The following is a 15,106-nucleotide window of genomic DNA, read 5'->3' on the forward strand; positions in this document are numbered from 1 at the left end:
CCATGGTAGCTAGGTTCCAAGGATCCCAAGAAAGCCAGCTGAATGTTATATTGCCTTTTGGGATGTAGCATCAGAAATCTCAGAGTATCATTTCCACTCATCATAAGGCCACTCACTCAGGTTAAGGGAGGGAGAATGGCCCTACATCTCAAATGGAGCAGGATCAAATTCACATTGTAAGAAGAGCAGGTAGGAGTGGAGATACTACTGCAGTAATCTCTGGAAAACAAAATGTGTCTCAGCTTCTCTGGGGAAGTTTCACAGTTCTATGTACTGTCATCAGTGAGCTCAGCATCTATTGCTAGTGTTCTTTTGTGTCTGATTTAAACTCACCTTCTAAGAGGGAGAGTCTGATTGGCCTGAACTGTGTCATGTGGCTTCCCATGGTCTTTAGATTGGAAGGTGTGATGGGGATGCCCTCTGGGATCACGGGACATGAGAGAGGTCAGTTCTGCAAAGGAAGAAGTACTGAGTAGGTCAGAACAACTTATGTCCACTCCCCCTACTTAATGCTCAGTTTAAAGGTCACTTCTGAAGGAGGCTGTCCCTGAATCTCTTCTTATTCAAGAATGCATCTCTGCCTTGAGCTGTCTCATATAAAATCTTCATTAGTTTGCTAGAGCTACTGTAACAAAGTACCACAGACGAGTGGCTTCAGCTACAAACATGGATTGTCCCACAGTTCTGGGGACTAGAAATCTAAGATCAAGGTCACTCAGGTTGGTTTCTACTGAGAAAGCATCTGTACCGTGCCTCTCCTCTAGCTTCTGGCCATTGGGTGGCAAACTTTGAAGTTTTAGATGCATCATCTAAACTGTGAAGCTTGTAGATGCATCATCCTGATCTCCAACTTCATGTTCACCCGGCATTACCCCTACTCTCGTGTCTGTGTTAAAATTCCTCTTAAAATAAGAACACCCGCCATATTGGATAAGAGGGACATTTTACTTCAGTATGATCACATCCTAATTATAACTTCAGAGCTTCAGTGACTTTAAAAGGTCACATTCTCGGGGCTTCAGAATGAAGCTAGGACTTCAACATGTGAATTTTGGAGGGATGTAATCCAACCCATAGCAAATTTATATCGAGAGAAGCAAAGCAAATAATTTTTCAAACACACATAAACATGTATTTATCCATGGCAAATAGATGGGGAAACAGTGGAAACAGTGTCAGACTTTATTTTTCTGGGCTCCAAAATCACTGCAGATGGTGATTGCAGCCATGAAATTAAAAGACGCTTACTCCTTGGAAGAAAAGTTATGACCAACCTAGATACCATATTCAAAAGCAGAGACATTACTTTGCCAACAAAGGTCCATCTAGTCAAGGCTATGGTTTTTCCAGTGGTCATGTATGGATGTGAGAGTTGGACTGTGAAGAAAGCTGAACACCGAAGAATTGATGCTTTTGAACTGTGGTGTTGGAGAAGACTCTTGAGAGTCCTTTGGACTGCAAGGAGATCCAACCAGTCCATTCTAAAGGAGATCAGCCCTGGGATTTCTTTGGAGGGAATTATGCTGAAGCTGAAACTCCAGTACTTTGGCCACCTCATGCGAAGAGTTGACTCATTGGAAAAGACTCTGATGCTGGGAGGGATTGGGGGCAGGAGGAGAAGGGGACGACAGAGGATGAGATGGCTGGATAGCATCACTGACTCGATGGACATGAGTCTGGGTGAACTCCGGGAGTTGGTGATGGACAGGGAGGCCTGGCGTGCTGCGATTCATGGGGTCGCAAAGAGTCAGACACGACTGAGCAACTGAACTGAACTGAACAGAACCTAGTCAGGTTTAAACCTTTTCCCATATTTGTTTCATATTTTTTGTGAGGAAACAAAACGTTATGGAGTTGAAGTCGCTGAGTATCCCTCCCCAGTTCCATCCCCCTCTCTCCCTCCCCAGAAGTCACCATCATGAGGAATGTGTATGCATCATTTCTATGGATGTTTTAACATCTGAAAAGGACCTAATATGAGAGAATCCAATATGCAATATTTTGAAATTTTTAAAAACTTTAAATGATTTCAGTCTCTTTGTGCCCTGTTAAGATTTATTGATGTGAATACATATAGCCTTCATTCATTTTTATCTACTGTATAACATTCTATTCTATGAATGTAAAATAATATATTCATACATAAAGGCCATTTAGGTTGTTTCCACAAATTACACTGAAACAAACCCTCTTGGACTTGTCTCCATGAGCATCCAAGTGGGAGTTTCTCTAGAGTGCCTGTACATCTTCAACTTTTCTAAATTTTGCCAAGTTGCACTTCAAAATGGTGATCCCATTTTATACCCCTACTGATGATATCTGAGAGTTGCCAGGCTCTATCTCTCCACTGACACTTGATATCATCAGAGATTAGAACATTTGTCAAATGTATAATGGTTTTAATTTGATTTGTCTTTCCCTGTTAATTCTGGAGGTTGAACAGCTTTTCATGTATTTTCTGACCATCTATATTTCAACCTGTTTATCATTAATCTTATCCAGTCAACATTCTTTGCTCTTTAGACTTTCTGGATAGGAAAGGTGCATTGACAATATCATCTCATTCTCTCTTATGCCCATTCTCTCCTCTAGTGTGCACAGTTCTTCCCCCTTTTTTCCTCAGATCTCACCTCAGAGTCTTACCTAGTATTTCCCAAAGTATATTTCTCAGGATTTAAATCCTTGAAATAGCTCACAACAAAAGGGATCTGTGATCAATTAAGTTTGGGGGAAAATTGCATGCTATACACTGTACATTTGGCATGTTAAAGGCCCTGAAAGGTCCTGCTGAGAGAAACCTGTTAAACTTTCTCACACCCAATGCTTCTCGTTTAAGTACAGGGTCTTCTTTTGAGTAAAACTTATGATCATCTTGTAAAACTAGTATTTTCTTGAATAAACACCCTTGGATTATTGCAAAATTTTGATTAATTTCCAGAGCTCTAAAAAGCTGGTTTAGTCAATTTTCTCTATGTTACTTTTTTGCCCCATTGCTTTTATAGAAGAGCAGATTTCTGGATTCCTACCTTTTTGGAAGTCTCGCCTTTGAGAAAAAATATGTTCAGACACACTTGGACTAATGCTCACTTCTCCTTTCTGTGATACCATCCATCAAAACTACATTTCTTTATTCTTCTCTTCTCAAATCTCTTTCCATTCAGGGTCTCTCTTCAATCATTTTGGGCCTCCAGGTAGCTTCCTAGTGTCCACACAAAATGACTGTAATTATGCGGAAAAGTAATACATGGTTTTTTCTTTTCTAATTGTATTATAAAGTTCAATATTTAAAATTTTTTTATTAAGTTTATTTACTTTTTTTAAAGTTCAATACTTTTTAACACACTGGTTGTATATTCCCAGTGTTTGTTAATAAGTGAGCTATTGGACTTCAGGAAACATTTTCCTGTAGAAACAACTTTTTACAACAGAGTTGATCAAACTTTTATGTGCATGTAGAATCACCTGGGGGCCTGGTTAAATAGCAGATTCTGATTCAGTAAGCCTGGGAGGGAGGGGGCCTGTGGGTCTGCATTTCTAAGTGGAATACCCATGGATCACAATTTGGGTAGCCAAATTCTATAAGGTTGTTCACCATGCAAGTATTTCCTCTATGGGAAAATGCACTAGGTTCTTCTTCTTTTTTTAATTTATATATTTGGCTATGCTCGGTCTTCGTTGCTGCAAGAGATTTCTCTAGTTGTGGTGAGTGGGGGCTACTTTCTGGTAGCGGTTCATGGGCTTCTCACTGCAGTGGCTTCTCTTTTTGTGGCGCACTGGCTCTAGGGCACACAGGCACAGTGGGTGGCACAGGTGCTTCGTTAACCCGCAGCAGGTGGGACCTTCCCAGACCAGGAATCAAACCCATGTTTCCTACACTGGTAGGTGGGTTCTTTACCTCTGAGCCACCAGGGAAGCCCTGCACTAAGTTCTAATGTGGGGACAATGTGTTCCTGAAATACCAGTTACAGGGACAATGCATGGGGGAAAAAAGCTTCAGATTGCCATCAAAACTACAGGTCATCCATGACAGAGGTTAAGAAGACTTGTATGGGTTGCTGTGTGAACCAATATTTGGGTGGTCTTAATGCAAGAATTGCAGTATTTGTAGCTGATTTTCACATTCACGTGAATGTGCTTCTTGGGAATCATTCCATCCAGCAAGGCCCAGCTCTGTGGTGAAATAAGCAGTATCTTGTGCACACCAATGTTCTCAGACCCTCTGGCATGGTGCTAAGAGGAGCTGAAAGTGGGCTGAAGGTTTGATTTCCCAGATTGGGATATCTGATGCCCTGGTGGTCCAGTGGCTAAGATTTCACCTGCTAGTGTAGGACACATGGGTTTGATCCCTGGTCCAGGGGGATCCCACGTGCCGCAGAGCAACCAAGCCCGTGCGGTGCAACTACCGAGACAGCGCGCTGCAGCCACTGCAATTCCAATCCTCTAGAGCCCGTGCTCCACAAGAGAAGCCACCACAATGAGAAGCCCTCGCACTGCAACTAGAGAGGGCCCCACTCGCCACAACTAGCAGTTAAGACCTAGCACAGTCAAAAAAGTGAAATAGGGTAGTAGGCTTTCCACTGACCTTAGAATAAACCCCCAAGCCCTGTTCATGGGCTGCCACATCCTCTCTGACCCCTGCCTGTCTCTTTGACCTTCTCCTCTACCAGCCCCTCCTTTGTTTGTGGCATTTGGACCCCCTGGGCTTTCTCTGTGCTCCTCAAATATCTTAAACTTTCACCTTTAAAAAGATCCCACTGGTTATTTGTCCTTGCTGTTTCAAGTCCCTAGGGAGATAATGTCCCAGATCTTCACCATGTTGGCTCTCAGCTCAGATGTCCTCTCTCCAGGGAAGCATTTCATGACCTGTCCATCTGCCATTGATTGACTATCCTCATTCTATTCATTGCACTACTACTAACATAAAATATCATACATATGCATAGAGTGGAAGCTATGTCCTCTTACCAGATTCCTATGCCTGGCTGGGGTGCCTACTCCCTAACTGCTGTGAGTTTTGACTGCTATTGGCCCACTCTGCACCCTTCTCTCAAGGCTCACTCTTTGTCAACAGGAGTCACCCAGCCCAAGGATGTAGAGGACACTATGACAGTAGACACTGACCCTACATGACAGCTTGCAATCAGTGACCAACTCGTTATTGTTCAGTTGCTAAGTCGTGTCTGATTGTTTGCGACCCCGTGGACTGTAGACTGCCAGGCTCCTCTGTCAAAGGGATTTCCCAGGCAAGAATATTGGAGTGGGTTGCCATTTCCTTTCCCAAGGCATCTTCTCAACTCAGGGATCAAATCTGTGTCTCTTGTGTTAGCAGGCTGATTCTTTACCACTGAGCCACCTGGGAAGCCCACACCCAAAACCCCAGGCCTGGTGCAGTGCCTCAGAGGGTGGTCACTCTTGGGGCTATGCAAGCTCTAAGCTTTCCCAGGACCATGTTGAGGCTGGACTCAGCTTTGCTCACCTTCATCTCCTTGCCTCTTCTGCCCTCTATACCTCCTTATTAACTTCCTGTAAGTCTCTTCTATGGTGTCTTAAATAAATCTTCATAAAAAGATGTCCTTTTCTTTATAGGGGACTGGAATGCAAGAGTAGGAAGTCAAGAAACACCTTGGGTAACAGGCAAATTAGGCCTTGGAATATGGAATGAAGCAGGGCAAAGGCTAATAGAGTTTTGCCAAGAGAATGCACTGAGCAAACACCCTCTTCCACCAACACAAGAGAGGACTCTACACATGGGCATCACCAGATGGTCAACACTGAAATCAGATTGATTATATACTTTGCAGCTAAAGATGGAGAAGCTCTATACAGTCAGCAAAAACAAGACCAGGAGCCGACTGTGGCTCAGATCATGAACTCCTTATTGCCAAATTCAGACTTAAATTGAAGAAAGTAGGGAAAACCACTAGACCATTCAGGTATGACCTAAATCAAATCCTTATGATTATACAGTGGAAGTGAGAAATAGATTTAAGGGACTAGATCTGATAGACAGAGTGCCTGATGAACTATGGACGGAGCTTCATGACATTGTACAGGAGATAGGGATCAAACCATCCCCATGGAAAAGAAATGCAAAAAAGCAAAATGGCTGTCTGGGGAGGCCTTACAAATAGCTGTGAAAAGAAGAGAAGCGAAAAGCAAAGGAGAAAAGGAAAGATATAAACATCTGAATGCAGAGTTCCAAAGCATAGCAAGAAGAGATAAGAAAGCCTTCCTCAGCCATCAATGCAAAGAAATAGAGGAAAACAACAGAATGGGAAAGACTAGAGATCTCTTCAAGAAAATTAGAGATACCAAGGGGACATTTCATGCAAAGATGGGCTCAATAAAGGATAGAAATGGTATGGACCTAACAGAAGCAGAAGATAATAAGAGAAGTGGCAAGAATACACAGAAGAACTGTACAAAAAAGATCTTCATGACCAAGATAATCACAATGGTGTGTTCATTCACCTAGAGCCAGCCATCCTGGAATGTGAAGTCAAGTGGGCCTTAGAGAGCATCACTACGAACAAAGCTAGTGGAGGTGATGGGATTCCAGTGGAGCTATTTGAAATTCTAAAAGATGATGCTGTGAAAGTGCTGCATTCAATATGCCAGCAAATTTGGAAAACTCAGCAGTGGCCACAGGACTGGAAAAGGTCAGTTTTTATTCCAATCCCAAAGAAAGGCAATGCCAAAGAATGTTCAAACTACCGCTCAATTGCACTCATCTCACATGCTAGTAAAGTAATGCTCAAAATTCTCCAAGCCAGGCTTCAGCAATACGTGAACCGTGAACTTCCATATGTTCAAGCTGGTTTTAGAAAAGGCAGAGGAATCAGAGATCAAATTGCCAACATCCGCTGGATCATGGAAAAAACAAGATAGTTCCAGAAAAACATCTATTTCTGCTTTATTGACTATGCCAAAGCCTTTGACTGTGTGGATCACAATAAACTGTGGAAAATTCTGAAAGAGATGGGAATACCAGACCACCTGATCTGCCTCTTGAGAAACCTGTATGCAGGTCAGGAAGCAACAGTTAAAACTGGACATGGAACAACAGACTGGTTCCAAATAGGAAAAGGAGTATGTCAAGGCTGTATATTGTCACCCCTGCTTATTTAATTTATATGATTTAATTTATATGCAGAGTACATCATGAGAAACGCTGGGCTGGAAGAAGCATAAGCTGGAATCAAGACTGCCGAGAGAAATATCACTAACCTCAAATATGCAGAAGACACCACCCTTGTGGCAGAAAGTGAAGAGGAACTAAAAAGCCTCTTGATGAAAGTGAAAGAGGAGAGTGAAAAAGTTGGCTTAAAGCTCAACATTCAGAAAACGAAGATCATGGTATCCGGTCCCATCACTTCATGGGAAATAGATGGGGAAACAGTGGAAACAGTGTCAGACTTTATTTTTTGGGGGTCCCAAATCACTGCAGATGGTGATTGCAGCCATGAAATTAAAAGATGCTTACTCCTTGGAAGGAAAGTTATGACCAACCTAGACAGCATATTCAAAAGCAGAGATATTACTTTGCCAACAAAGGTCCGTCTAGTCAAGGCTATGGTTTTTCCAGTGGTCATGTATGGATGTGAGAGTTGGACTGTGAAGAAGGCTGAATGCCAAAGAATTGATGCTTTTGAACTGTGGTGTTGGAGAAGACTCTTGAGAATCCCTTGGACTGCAAGGAGATCCAACCAGTCCATTCTGAAGGAGATCAGTCCTGGGTGTTCATTGGAAGGACTGATGCTAAAGCTGAAACTCCAATACTTCGGCCACCTCATGCGAAGAGTTGACTCATTGGAAAAGACTCTGATACTGGGAGGGATTGGGGGCAGGAGGAGAAGGGGACGACAGAGGATGAGATGGCTGGATGGCATCACGGACTTAATGGACATGAGTTTGAGTGAACTCTGGGAGTTGGTGTTGGACAGGGAGGCCTGGCGTGCTGCAATTCTTGGGCTTGCAAAGAGTCGGATACAACTCAGTGACTGGATTGAATTGAACTGAAGAATCCTCGTCTCAGACCTTATTGCTAGAGAACTCAACTTGGACAATCTGTTTTCCCCACTAGAGTCTAAACTCTAACCCTCCTCCCTCCATAGGAGGAGAAACTCAGTTTATTTTATTCACCCACATTCTCAGCACAATGCCTATTTCCTAATAGATGCTCAGTAAAGAATCACTGAATAAATGCTGAATGAGTAAATCTGGTTTTCCATAATCAGCTTCAGAGTAACCCTAACATTAGGGTTACAATCCACCCATCCACCCAACTCCACAAAAGGATATACTGGGCCGTATTAGAAACACGTGAATATGCCTTCCCGTGAAGTGCACTGCAAATTTGCTTCTCTTATTTTTATCCTTATGAAATGTGAACCCATAAAAAGCTGGGGGTGGGGTGGAGATGTCAAATCCCACCCCACAATACGCCTCCTTCAAGTATCTGATTACACAAAGTCCTCAAAGAATATGATTAATGTAACTAAGCCATATTCACACTCTGACATTCTTCCCAGCCAAACACATATTTTAACCTCATCCAGTCCCTTTCAACAAATAAGCTGTTTTGAAAATGATTTCCAGGGCGATGTCTGTTGCCATAGGAATGACATTAAATGAAAAGGACAGAAAATATAGAGGGTGATAAACTGCTTGCTTGGATGACACACTTGACTTGGAAGCCTGTGTTCAAATGAGGCATACATGCCAAGATTTTTATGAAAGACAAAATTAAAATGTATCACTATCAAGCTGTAACTGACAAGGTATTGTGTGGTGGGCTGTTAACATACTGCTCCATATATTCATTGTTTGTCATTTTACTGGCCCTGACAAAGGTCTCTCGGTGCTGTAAATCACACCATTAAATCTGCCACGAGCAACAGAGGCTGTTGGAAAGAAGAGAAAGAAAACGTGGTGATGAATCTTGGTTTCTGATACACGCCGGGTGAGCGATCCTGTCTTCCAAGGAGACTTCTCCCTTTGGGCTGACACTTTTATAAGTGTCAGATTGTTGGCTTTTGACCCCTTGAAAAGAGAAAAAAAAAGAAAAAGAACAGCGAAAGCTTGGTCCCTCCCCCTACTCTGTTTCCAATTGTGTCTAATTCTGCTGTTTAAGAAACATGCCCAGAAACTACTCCCCACCCCAGCCCTATGTATGCTTTTTGGGGGTGCAAGATCTCAGAGACTCTGGGGTGCCCTGTGGCTGGCGCTCTGCTAGAGCTGGCTTTTGTTGGTTACATGGGGGTGTGCTTGGCTTGTTGCTGTTTAGTCGGTTAAGTCATGTCCGACTCTTTTGCGACCCCATGGACTGTAGCCCACCAGGTTTCTCTGTCCATGGGATTTCCCAGGCAAGAAAACTGGAGTGGATTGCCATTTCCTTTTCAGGGCAATCTTCCTGAACCAGGGATTGAATCTGTATCTCCTGCATTGGCAGGCGGATTCTTTACCACCGAAGACCATGCTTGGGTTACCACGAGACTTTTCTCTACACTGGTTAAGACGTGTTTGTCCTGGAACTGGTAAATTTATAGTTTCTTCACACCTGCAGCTGCAGACCAATGTGATGTGTGACACCAGTGACTGCAGAACAAGATATCAAGCAACTTGGTACTGTCTCTTGGCTTCGCTGAGCCTCAGAAGTCTTGACTTCTTGACCTGCCCCTTTCTCTTCTTTCCAGATGCTGATGACACAGAAACATTGCCTAGAAGCTGGCCAGTCTGAGTGCTAGGGTCTGGGGAAAGTTGAAAAGTAAATCAAGATCTAAGTTGGAATCATAACTTCAAGGCAATGAGATGTGTGATTGGGCAAGTTATTAAATCTCTGTGGACCATAGTTTTCCTCATCTGTTTAGAAAAAGGGGGTGTTGGATTTCAATTACTTCTAAATTGTCTTCCAGGTCCAGTTTAGGGACCTGGAAGACAATTAAGGGACCAAGAGAGACTGTCTGGGCCATTTGACTGCCTCTGGCAAAGGCTTGTCTGTATTATCCAGAATACATCTCAATCAGGGGAGAGTCTAAATGAAGGACAATCAGGCAATGTGGTATTCTCGAAGGGGAAAAAAGGAAAAGAAAAAATACTACCTCCAGCATCTAAACTTGGGAGTGGGAAGATGAAAATTCAATCACGGGTTTGGAGTGGGAACAGTGTTTTCAAGATTCATTAACTATGACAGAGCTCCCTGCCAGTACTTCTCTGTAATATCTGCATTTATTTTTATAACACAAATGGATATTTTAGGCAATAGAGTTTAAAAGATCAGACAGCTTTCATCTACACACTTTGGTGCAGAATATTTTTTCCCAAAATCTTCTCTGCTAAGAACCACCTTTATGCTGTTTGAGGATCACCTTGTACAAAAATTAAGAGGGTTTTTAACATTTTTGAAACATATAATTTTTGTTTTGTTCAGAATTCTGTACATGCAGGCTTCAGATTGAGCAACCTATATATTGAGTTTGTAATAATCCTATAATTATAGATTTGAGAGAATGTTAAAATTGCTTATAATTGGGAAAAGTCTGACCGGTGAACCATGCCATCCTTTCATCGACTCCCTGTTATAAGCAAGCCCCACCCTAGCCTTCAAACTGCTTGGAGAAGCTCTTTTAAGATGCTCTTGTGATAAGAATAGACAAATAGCAAAGTGTGAAGTTTATATTTGGAGTTTATCCCTAGGCCTTGGTTCTGTTTCTGTAGTTAATACTGATTTGCCACTTTTCCAACGGAGTTAATCAGTGCTGGCTACTTAAGAGAACAGGTTCTAGAATCTGCCGTAGTTGAAGTCACAGCTCTATCGTTTCTTTGCTGTGTGACTTTGGGGGAGTCATTTCACCTTTCTGAGGTTTATTTTTCTCATCTCTAAGATATGGTTATTACAATTCAATGAGATAAAGCATGCTATACTTGATTTACTATGTAACAGGGGCATGATGAATTTAAATACCATTAGTTACTATTATTATTCACTGTAATTCTAGAAAATTCATGCAATGTTTCAAAACTTTGATCTGTTCCACCTATAAAAAAATGATACATATGCTGTCAGTTTTACAAGACTGATATTAAGTCAGCTGTAAAAACAGGACTCAAAGCAATTTGACATTTATGAAGTATAGATTAAAATAAAGAAGTGATGATTATTTTGATTTTATTTGGTCTTGTGTTCCAGACCAAGAAATCTTCAAGTGAGATAGAATGACAGCTTTAGTTATCACCAGATTCCTTGAAATTTTTTGAACATCATCAGATCAGATCAGTTCAGTCGCTCAGTCGTGTCTGACTTTTTGCGACCCCATGAATCGCAGCACGTCAGGCCTCCCTGTCCATTACCAACTCCCGGAGTTCACTCAGACTCACGTCATAAAGTACTAAGAGAAAAAAAATAAGTTACATCTAATATCCACAGCACTGGTCAATTAACAAAAGCTTGAATCTATGGTCTTTTTCCTTGTCAATTGTGGACAATTTTGTACTGAAAAGTTAAAAGAGATCTTTATGTTAGTAGGAAAAGATCCAGATGTGTGACGTTTCTAATCCTTATGCAAATTAAAACTATTAATATTTTCCCACGCTTAAGAAAGCTCCATCAAGAAAGATTATCTAAACCTATTTCACAGCATTGAAATATTCAAATATATTTAGAAAAATAGAGTATTCAAATTTATTTTCTATTTTAAAAAGTCAAATTCATATCTATTTAGACCTTTTTAAAAAACCAATAAGAGATGAACATGTCAAAAGAAAAAAAAAGAGTGCAAAAGGATATATATTGGGTTGGCAAAAAGTTTTGAATGAACTCTTTAGCCAACTCAATAATAAGCCAAAGGAAATACACATAACGGATATACTCACAGATAGTCAAAGAAATAAAAGTGAACATGGGGATGCAATTTTTTTCTCTTACCATTTTGGCAGAGTAGAGTGAGTGATGAGGCTGTCTAGGTCAGTGAGAGTTGATGGGAATAAGAATCTCATATGGTCTATTACTAGTGCAATTACCTCTGGGTGGTGACATTAAAGATGACCTTGATATCATTTTTTGAACTTAGGTATTCTCCAAAGATTTTTAAAAGATTCTCTGTGATAACCTAGACGGGTGGGGTGAAGGGAGTGGGAGACAGTTCCAAGAGGAAGGGGATATATGTGCACTTATGGCTGATTCACATTGTTGTATGGCAAAACCAACACAATGTTGTTAAGTAATTATCCTCCAATTAAAAATGCAACTTAAAAAAAAATAACTACTAACCAGCAAAAAAAAAAATGTTATGGTATTTTTCATTCATATATAAAATACAATTAACATATAACAAAATAAAGAGAAATATATATGCTTGTAAAAAAAAAAGATGCATTTATTTTATGGTGAGGAAAAAAATCGTAAAATTATTTTAATTTTCAAAAAGCATCCTAAAATGTATTTGATAATATTATATAAGTAGAACATTGATTCATAATTTTGTTTTCTAGCTTTTCAATGGCCTACTTCCTGTGCGGAGTTTTAGTTGAGTTAGAGATGTTTGGATGAATGTAGAGTCCTCATTCATCTCATACTGTCCCATTTCTCACTGTGGTTGGTTCTTTAATATCCTAAAATTTATAAGCCTCCATAGAGTTACTTTCATGTTAATTTACTTAGAATTTCCTTGAAGATGAAGTTATGTTCATCAACAGAATTAATTAAGTACCAAGAACAATTTTGCCTTATTTACATTTTAAGGAAAAATAGAGTCAAAATGTAAAATGTTCCTATTGGGAAAAGGCTGGGTCACATACTTAATTTCAGGGGCAGAAAAGACTAGGGGAAAATTCAGTTATGAATTGGAGGCTGATTCAGTTATGATAACTCTCCAGTTGGTGGTTTAACTTCATGCACATTAATTTTCTATTCACATATAGTCCAGTTGACATAGATGCAGGAGTAAAACAGGAGGAGGCTGTTCCATGTGGTCATTCAAGGGCCCAGGCTGATGGAGGCTATACCATCTTTATCACGAGGAATCCAAGGATGTCCACAACCAGGCATGAGGAGAGGGCAGAAGACCACTCAGGCAGTTTCATGGGCCAAGCTTAGCAATGGCCATTCTGCCTGCACTCCCCCAGTTATTGGAGTATTTGTCTCCTGACCACACCCCACTACAAGAGAGGGGTACTGATCATTGTAGTCTGTCCATGTGCCAGGAAGAAAGGGAATTAAGTGTGATGAACAGCAAACCACTCTGCCCCATCTCTAATATCTGGTATGTTTCATCAGGCTATTCAAGGCATTTGTGACGGTCCGAGGACTCAAATCAGTTTTCCTTCTTAAGGATTACCTCTTCTTAAAAGATTACCTCTTTTCTCCTCTCCTTGTTCTGCTTAGCTGTCTTTACACCTGCATTGACTCTAATACCTACCTGTAACTTTTCAGCTGAAAGATCTCTGAAGGCCAAATGCCTTAGTGCTTCACAAGGTGCCTTGTTCAGTCATTTTTGTAACCTCTGGCTTCTCTCCTGTCAGTGTGCGTGACTCAATTCTACAAAGGTTTATAGTGATCCTGCTGTAATGGTTAACAGCGTTGACTGAGTGCGTACTGTGTGCCAGGACTCTGCTTCATGTTTCACATGAATCGTCTAAAATGATCCTTCAAATCAACTGGTGAGGGTGGGGGGTTGAGGAGGTGTGTAGGTAGCCACTATTCTCAACTCCATTTTACAGGTGGAAAAACTGAGATTCATGGGAGTTTCTTGCCCAAGTTTGTCCATCACAAGCCAATTTTAGAATCCAGGCCTTTCATCTTCAAAGCCACTGATCCTGGCGGTTTTCCATCTTCTGTGGGGTGTGGCTAATGTTAGGGTAGGAGAATTATCCACCTGGATCAGAAGTGCACACTGGTCTTAGCAATTCATAAAACACACATTTTTACTTGTACAGAAATACTTGTCCCCCCCCACCCCACCCAGGACATCAAGCAAACCCTGCTTAGGAGGGATTCAGATATAGCATCACATGGCCTCTTGTTTTCATATGTAGTCAGATACTCAAATCAGTTCAAACTTCTTTTCGTGGAAAACTATTTTCTGTATAGTATAATTTTCCATAGTTCTCAATGCAGTGGTGAAATTGGATCTGCCCATCACCTGCATTTCTTTTCTTTTCCCAGGCAATTTTGAAAGAGGAGTAAAAGATCTTTTTTTTTCTTTTAATGTTAATCTTCAAAATTCTTCTGGGGCATATAATCCTGAAGTCAGCTTAACTGCAACCAATACTGATTGGTTTTTTCACAAGCAAACAAAAACAACCAACAGAAAGATAATTGACCAGTGTAAATTCCTTTCTGCTGATCCCTTTTATATAAAAACATATTTTTTTGATCTTTTGTTTTTAGTCGTATGAAGTATCGAGAGCTACATTTTGAAGAGAAGTAGGTTTTCTATACAACATAAGGAAATTACATAGAATGGGGTTTGGGAGTGCCATTCTATTTTTATTCATCTGTAATACATTTGCTGTATTTTTTTGGCCTGTGCTTAAAGAAGGCAGCACACAAGGCTATTCTAAGGAAGTACATCTAAATATAAGAGCAAACTTAATTGCTTAATTTCTTTAAAAAAGGAAGCTGTCAAATGAGCACATTACCAAAGCAACTTCCGAATTATCACATTTTAAAGGTGTCTCGATAGCTTGGGTAACTTCTGGCATAAATATTACATAGATATTTCTCATCAATTTAAATCAGCCAGTTTGATAGGATGCAAAATTCCATGAGCTTTCATTTTTGTCTTCCTATTGACTGAAAAAGTGAAATATAATTAGAAGCTCTGAAATCAGGCAGCTCTCTTACCTATATTATGTATAAAATTTCATTTAAAAGCACAAAAGCTTTGAAAGCATCTTCTTACAATCATCAGTGGCCATTTGTTGCAAGACTTAAGCAGAATCTTGACCCAAATGTCAAGATTTTTATCCCTTTATTTTTTAGTGTTCTTGTTGAACAGAGATCAGTGGAGAGTTGTTAGGAAACACGCTAAAGGAAACAAATGCTAAGCAGGCATTTTTGCTAGAAAAATCTCTCCTATTAGAAAAGTCCCCCCAGTCAGAGGAACTT

General features: G+C 40.6%; 1 long non-coding RNA gene across 1 annotated transcript in view; it reads left to right on the forward strand.

Annotated features, from left to right (window-relative positions):
• Positions 1-16: 16 nt before the first annotated feature.
• Positions 17-15,106, forward strand: part of LOC101906708 (uncharacterized) — a 15,413-nt gene continuing 323 nt past the window's right edge. Inside the window, exons 1-2 of the long non-coding RNA XR_003030335.2 lie at positions 17-189; positions 8,853-8,962. This is a non-coding gene — a long non-coding RNA (uncharacterized lncRNA). The remainder of the gene's footprint in view (positions 190-8,852; positions 8,963-15,106) is intronic.

The sequence above is a fragment of the Bos taurus genome, chromosome 18 (assembly GCF_002263795.3).
Source record: "Bos taurus isolate L1 Dominette 01449 registration number 42190680 breed Hereford chromosome 18, ARS-UCD2.0, whole genome shotgun sequence".
NCBI classification, from domain to species: Eukaryota; Metazoa; Chordata; class Mammalia; order Artiodactyla; family Bovidae; genus Bos; species Bos taurus.